Source organism: Chiloscyllium punctatum, unplaced genomic scaffold, assembly GCF_047496795.1.
Source record: "Chiloscyllium punctatum isolate Juve2018m unplaced genomic scaffold, sChiPun1.3 scaffold_202, whole genome shotgun sequence".
NCBI classification, from domain to species: domain Eukaryota; kingdom Metazoa; phylum Chordata; class Chondrichthyes; order Orectolobiformes; family Hemiscylliidae; genus Chiloscyllium; species Chiloscyllium punctatum.
Genome location: NW_027309936.1, coordinates 214,567 through 220,566, shown reverse-complemented (window position 1 = coordinate 220,566; position 6,000 = coordinate 214,567). Strand labels below are relative to the sequence as shown.

Genomic DNA, 6,000 nt, shown 5'->3' with positions numbered 1-6,000 from the left:
CCTGATGGACTATAACCTGGTGTTGTGTGATTATTAATTGAGAATATTACAGCACTACTAACAGGGCTGCATGTAAACAAGCTCAGCCCAGTTAATCAATACATTCGGAAGGATTTCCTCCAAGTTTGATTACAGAATATTAGGCAAAACCGTCAACTTCAACCTGCAATGTTGCTCTTAACAAAAACTTCAGGCTGACACAAAGCTCCCCAACCCACTGCAATGTGGTAACCGGGCCCGGCCCAGGAATTGGAACTGGGACATTTGTGGACTGTGATCTCAAAGGAAGGGAGCAAACACAATTCTGACAGGTTAGTCCTCAAAGATGAGTAGCAAGTTTGAGACAAGGCAGGTGGTATGCCTTCTTACACTTAGTAAAGTTGCATTTCTTATTTACAGTCGTGTTTTGCAAAGTATAAAAAAACCAGTTTGTTTTCCGTGGTTCGGGAGTTTTATCCTCGTTGGTCACAGTTGCAGCCCCTCGCTCCCCAAGTCAAATCACAGGATCTATAACAAAAAAATAAACTGTACGTGCTGGAGATCTCAACCACAGAAACAAAGTGCTGGAGAAACTCAGCAGTTCTGAGGGTATCTGTGAAGTGAAAAAAATGTTACATTTGAAGTTCACTGACTCTTCATCTGAACGGACAAAAGGTCATGAGACTTGGAGCTTACACTGTTTTATTCCCCTCAGAGATGCTGCTGGACCTGATGTTCTCCAGCACTGTGCTTTCTATAGTGAACTTTATTTACAAAACAGATTGGAAAAATACTAATCTCCAAAAGTGAAAGGTTCATTGCAAACATGAGCATAGTTTCTACACTTGAGTTACACAAGCACGTCTCGGTTTAAAAACAAGATTTAACTCACAATAATATTCCATCTCAAAATTAGCCAAGTTACACCAGTAATAAAGCTCCTCCACCCAATGAGGCACTTCAGCACAACATCCTGCAGTGTTACACACAGCCACCTGTACCAAAGAATGATCACATGTCACAAAATTGAAGGCCAAGAGCATGTCTCTTTAAAGGAGCTGAAGTCAAACTCAATTTTTGGAAGGGTTTTTATTAAACCTAATCGAACATTTAAATCTCAGAGCATAATCTTTCCTTTTTTAAACAAAGTGTGTGGGAAACATCCCACATCTTGTTAAAGGTTCAGATCAGTCTGATACATAGAGCCAACGTTCAAGCAAACATCACACTTTCCATTCACTTCTACAAAGGGCTGACATCACATTTCTTCAGGATTTAAAGTATTTTATAAATTGTTTGTAAGCTCATTTGTCACGTTAAAGAACTGGATAATGAATGCCATTGTATTCAATAAGAGTGAAGCCTGTGACAGCAGATTTATCTTTGGAGGGTAGTGTATGTGCTTTCTAAGTTCTGGGAGCACTTTGGGAGACTGCTCCCAGATGGTGTTAGTGAGCATATCTGGAATGCACTGTTTAGATTTGGGAATCCTTGGGAGACAATCTGTGGTCCCACTAATACTTGGCTTGTGTTGTTGGTGTACAGTAAGCAATTCATAAAGTTACTTATGTATTGTTGTTGACTACCTGAATGGTATTCAAATCTGCCAGGTTGCCTTCAATAGTGTAAATGCATCTATTGTAAATGTTTTACAATATTCCAGAACTGCCCAGTGCTTGGCAAATTCAGGGGGGACAAAAAATCACATTGAGTAATTTGAAATTAAGAATCCAAGAGGATGTAACCACTGAAGTATTCAATTCAAATAGTTAAATGGAGTGCTCACATTTAAAATACCTGTTATCCATAGGAATGGATGGACTGACAGAATTGGGACCAAATTCCTGGCTGGGGAGTGTGAAATGTGCTTTGATAAAGTCACCTGCATTTACCAACAATAATTTGGCAAGCTCGGAAATTTAAAAAACAATACGAGCTTCATTGCTGCTCCAGTCGGGTCACAAACTCTGTGAAAAAAATAACAATGTTCAGGTTTATTGCATACACTCTGAAACACGTGTTCCTTCTACAGATCCTGCAAGTTTCCCCAATGAGCATAGTCCATCCAAATGATGTTGCTAACTTTGGCCAACTCATTTCTTTCCGAGCCTCTATAACCTGAAGACTGACCAGAAGCAATTACTCCACATATGTGGGAACATTACCGACGAGGATTTTTTCCTTCAGAATTGACTTCCATATATTCAGTGCCCAGAACAGATAAAAAGCTTGTTACCTTTTATAGAGCAATGATTCAGTGGGAGTAAAACGCCAACCTTTTCTTGCTTAACAATCACGCTACCTAAATTTTAAACGTGAACACTTCTTAATAGTTCACCAGATCCTAATGAAATATTTTGTGCGAACAAATCACATGATACATATTTATTCAGATAACAAAACAAGTTTGTTCATTGAAGAACCCAGAGGAAAAGGTCATGAAACAATGTGAGTTTGATATACCTCAATCATCATTTCAAGTGCATTCTCTGCATAAATTCTCCTTTTCCTCCTCGAAGTATTTAACTTCTTGAATAATTGTGAGAATGAAGTCGCAGTTGTACAACACAAAATCTGACCCTTCAGTCCAACTTGACCATGCTGACCAGATATCCAAAATTAATCTAGTCCCATTTGTCAGCATTTGTTCCATATCCATCTTAAACCCTTTCTACTGATTATCAGTTTATTTTACTTTATCAGCACTTGAAATACTGACATTTTTTTCTCCCAACATTGGTTAAAGAAATCATAAGTTCATTCATCCAAGTTAATTTTGTAATCTTTCACAAAGAAACAAGTGAGAACATCATATAGCTGAGTGCAAAACAAAATACTGCAGCTGCGTGATATCTGGGAACACTGTAAAGGTGAGGCACTGATACTGCACAAGTTTGTCAGCACGGTTTCAATTACTAGAATAATTTAGACTTCACATAGTTAAGGTAAATGTGCGATATCTGAATTTCATGAATTGGTTCCTATTGCACTTTTGAGAAGATTAAACCAAGAATAATTTTTGTTGATCAAAGGAGAAAGTGATGACCAAAGAAGCTGGACATTAGAGTCGGAAAGTGTCATGCTGGAAAAGCACAGCAAGTCAGGCAGCATCCGAGAAGCAGGAGAGTTGATGTTTCGGTCATAAGCCCTTCATCAGGAATCATAGGCTTCAGAAAAATAACTGGCATAGACTTATGCCAATACATTTGTAGAAGGGTCAGATTAGAGACTAATTTCAGATTTGGTACCATTCAGTGCAACATTTCAGTATGATACTTACATATGTTCCTAAAAGAGAAGTTGTCTAAAATTACAAGCTCTAGAATGATTACACGATTAAACCTGGAAATAAAGCTGGTGAACAAGAATGGCAAAGTGAAGTCCCATCAGTATCGCCTCGGGCAGTGTCAAGTAAGAATTTGACAACAGAGTTGCCACTTTGGTGTAACCTGCAGTCTGGCCAAAATGCAGCAAAAATCTGTTCAATTTCATCTGCAAACTATTGAATGCAAATCCTCCTTGCACACTAATGAGGCAGCATTTTGGGATGTCATTTTTAAAATATATTATTTTCAAAGTTCCTCACAATTAAGAGTGATCACTTGGTGCTGTCTGCATAACACAGTATGAAAAGGAACTAACAAAAAAAATTATAACCCCAATTCAGAGTCACTAATTCATTGATATTGCATGGGTCCAGCATTTGTAAGTAATCAGTTTTTAAAAATAAATACAGATACATTTACTAACTATATTGGAGAACAGTCAAATTTCTTACTGAACAGAGACAGGATTGGACAGAGTCTGCATGGATTTAAGAGAGGGGAATCGTACTTAGCACATTTACTGAAATAATCTGCAGAGTCAAATATTAAAGAAAGAAATTGCAGGATATTTAGAAAAGCTTATCATTAAACATGGTAGACTGGGTTTTGTGAAAGAGAAACTATATTTGACAAATTTATGACAGTTCATTGAGGAGAGAACAAGCAGGACTGATAAAGGGCAATCCAATGATGCTCTGTATTTGGATTTTAAAAATGTAAATGATAAGGTGCTACATAAAAGTTAATTGCACAATTTAGGAGCTCATGGTATCAGCGTAATGTATTAGTATGGACTGAGGATTGGTTAACCACACTGGCTGTTGCTGAGTCCTCACTTGGAGTACTGTATACAATGTTAGCTCCCATATTTAATAAAGAATAAACTAACATCGGAGACCATTCAAAAAAGATTCACTTAGCTGCTTTGAGGACGAAAGGGTTGGCCTATCAAGAATAGATAAGCAGAAGTGATCTTATGGAAACAAGATTCTGAGGAGCTTGACAGGGTAGATGTTGACTAGATCTTTTAGCACCAGTGAAGTCTCAAACCAGGGGACATTACATAAGGGAACATTCATTTTAGGAAAAGTAAAGATTTTTTTTCTCAGATAATGGCTAGAATTTTCTCGCCCAAAAACTTGTGAAAGTTAAATGTGGGAGGGGAATGGTTGGGTTACTCTTTGGAGGGTTGTTCTGGCTTGTTGGGCTGAAGGGCCTGTTTCCACATAGTAGGGAATCTGTGATTCTATCTCAAATTATTTTAAAAGAGGGCAGATATACTTTTGAAATATTGAGCAGTTGAGGGCTATGCGGATCAAGCATAAAAGAAGTGTTGAGGTCTGGGTTGGCCAAGCCATGATCTGATAGAATGGGGGAACAAGCTGAAGGGAATGAATGCCCTACGCCTGCTCCTTGAGGCTCCGTTTCATGTTTTTTTTGTTTTCAAAGAAGAGTGTGATACAATGTGCGAAAGAAGATGTTGTGAAAAGCAGTGAAAATGAGTTGTTTATGTACTGATTCAGATGGCATTGATTCATCAATTACAGCTATACAGTCATGAGTGGGAAGGCAATTCCCTCCATGAATAAAGGAAATCTACTGCAGAGCTCACACAAAGGGAATTCTGACCCTCAGTAAACTCTCCCATCACATTACCCAACATATTAGTTAAGCAGGACGCACTGCGCATGCTCTAGCCAACAAATGACCCGCGGGTGATTGATGTCAGTACTGGACCAATGAAAGGTCGGTGGGCGGATCTGGAGGACCTAGGGGAGGTTGGTCCTCCAACCAATCAAAGTGAATGAAGGGCGGAGCTAAACTAAACCATGTGATCACCCTTGCGCGCGGCGCAGAGTCGCCGTAATGAATGCTCGGGAAGTTATGGAGAGAAAGGATACGGTAAGGAAAGAAATAAACAGGGAAATGGGATAAAAACTGTGTTGCTATGAGCGGAGAAGTTTTACAAACAAATTGTGCACGACGGAAAACATAAATTTGAACGTCCCAGTCCCGTGTTTGCAGTAAATAGAGAGTTGCCTCAGCGCGGCTGCAGGTCTGATTGAGCGCCGCCATCTTTATTCGGGACAACGATTCACTGGACACGTTCGGAGCCGCCATCTTTGTAGGGGGCAAGGTGCAGCAAGGCGCATGTGCAGCCTTTTGTCTAGTACAGAGTCATTGGGATCATAGCAGCCAATACTGCTCTGATTCACCTCTGGGCTCCATCATAACCACTTTGTCCGATCTAGCTTCCTCAATCTCGAACCATGGGTGTATTTTTGGTCTGTTTACTCCTGTATTATTACTTTTATAGACCCTTTGTAAATGAGTTTTTCACTGCAGCCCAGCCCCTGACCATGTACTGCTCTATTATCAGATTACTTTTTTCTTGAATATTTTTGACAGTCAAGAATTCTTTTTTCCAACAAGCAAGTGTATTTTCCTTCCATTTCTGACGATCAAATTCTGCACCATTTTCATTCCCTGTAATCCATTTTGCTCTCCCTGAAACATCAACTGTGTTTCTCCTTCCACAGAAACCAGTGATTAATGCCAAAGCCCTGTTGCTTGTGGAGAGGGTGATGTTTGACTTTCTTGTACAGCTGCAGTTTGTGTGGTGAAGGTGCTCCTTACAATGTGGTTGGGTAAGTGGCATTATCGATTATTCACTCAGCAACAGTGATGATTTGAA

At 39.4% G+C, this 6,000-nt stretch overlaps 1 long non-coding RNA gene across 6 annotated transcripts in view; it reads left to right on the top strand.

The window, feature by feature from the left end:
• Positions 1-5,121: 5,121 nt before the first annotated feature.
• LOC140471917 (uncharacterized) overlaps positions 5,122-6,000 on the top strand; it is a 55,812-nt gene continuing 54,933 nt past the window's right edge. For all 6 annotated transcript variants that reach the window (XR_011957282.1, XR_011957279.1, XR_011957278.1 and 3 more), the window contains exons 1-2: positions 5,122-5,207; positions 5,846-5,953. This is a non-coding gene — a long non-coding RNA (uncharacterized lncRNA). The remainder of the gene's footprint in view (positions 5,208-5,845; positions 5,954-6,000) is intronic.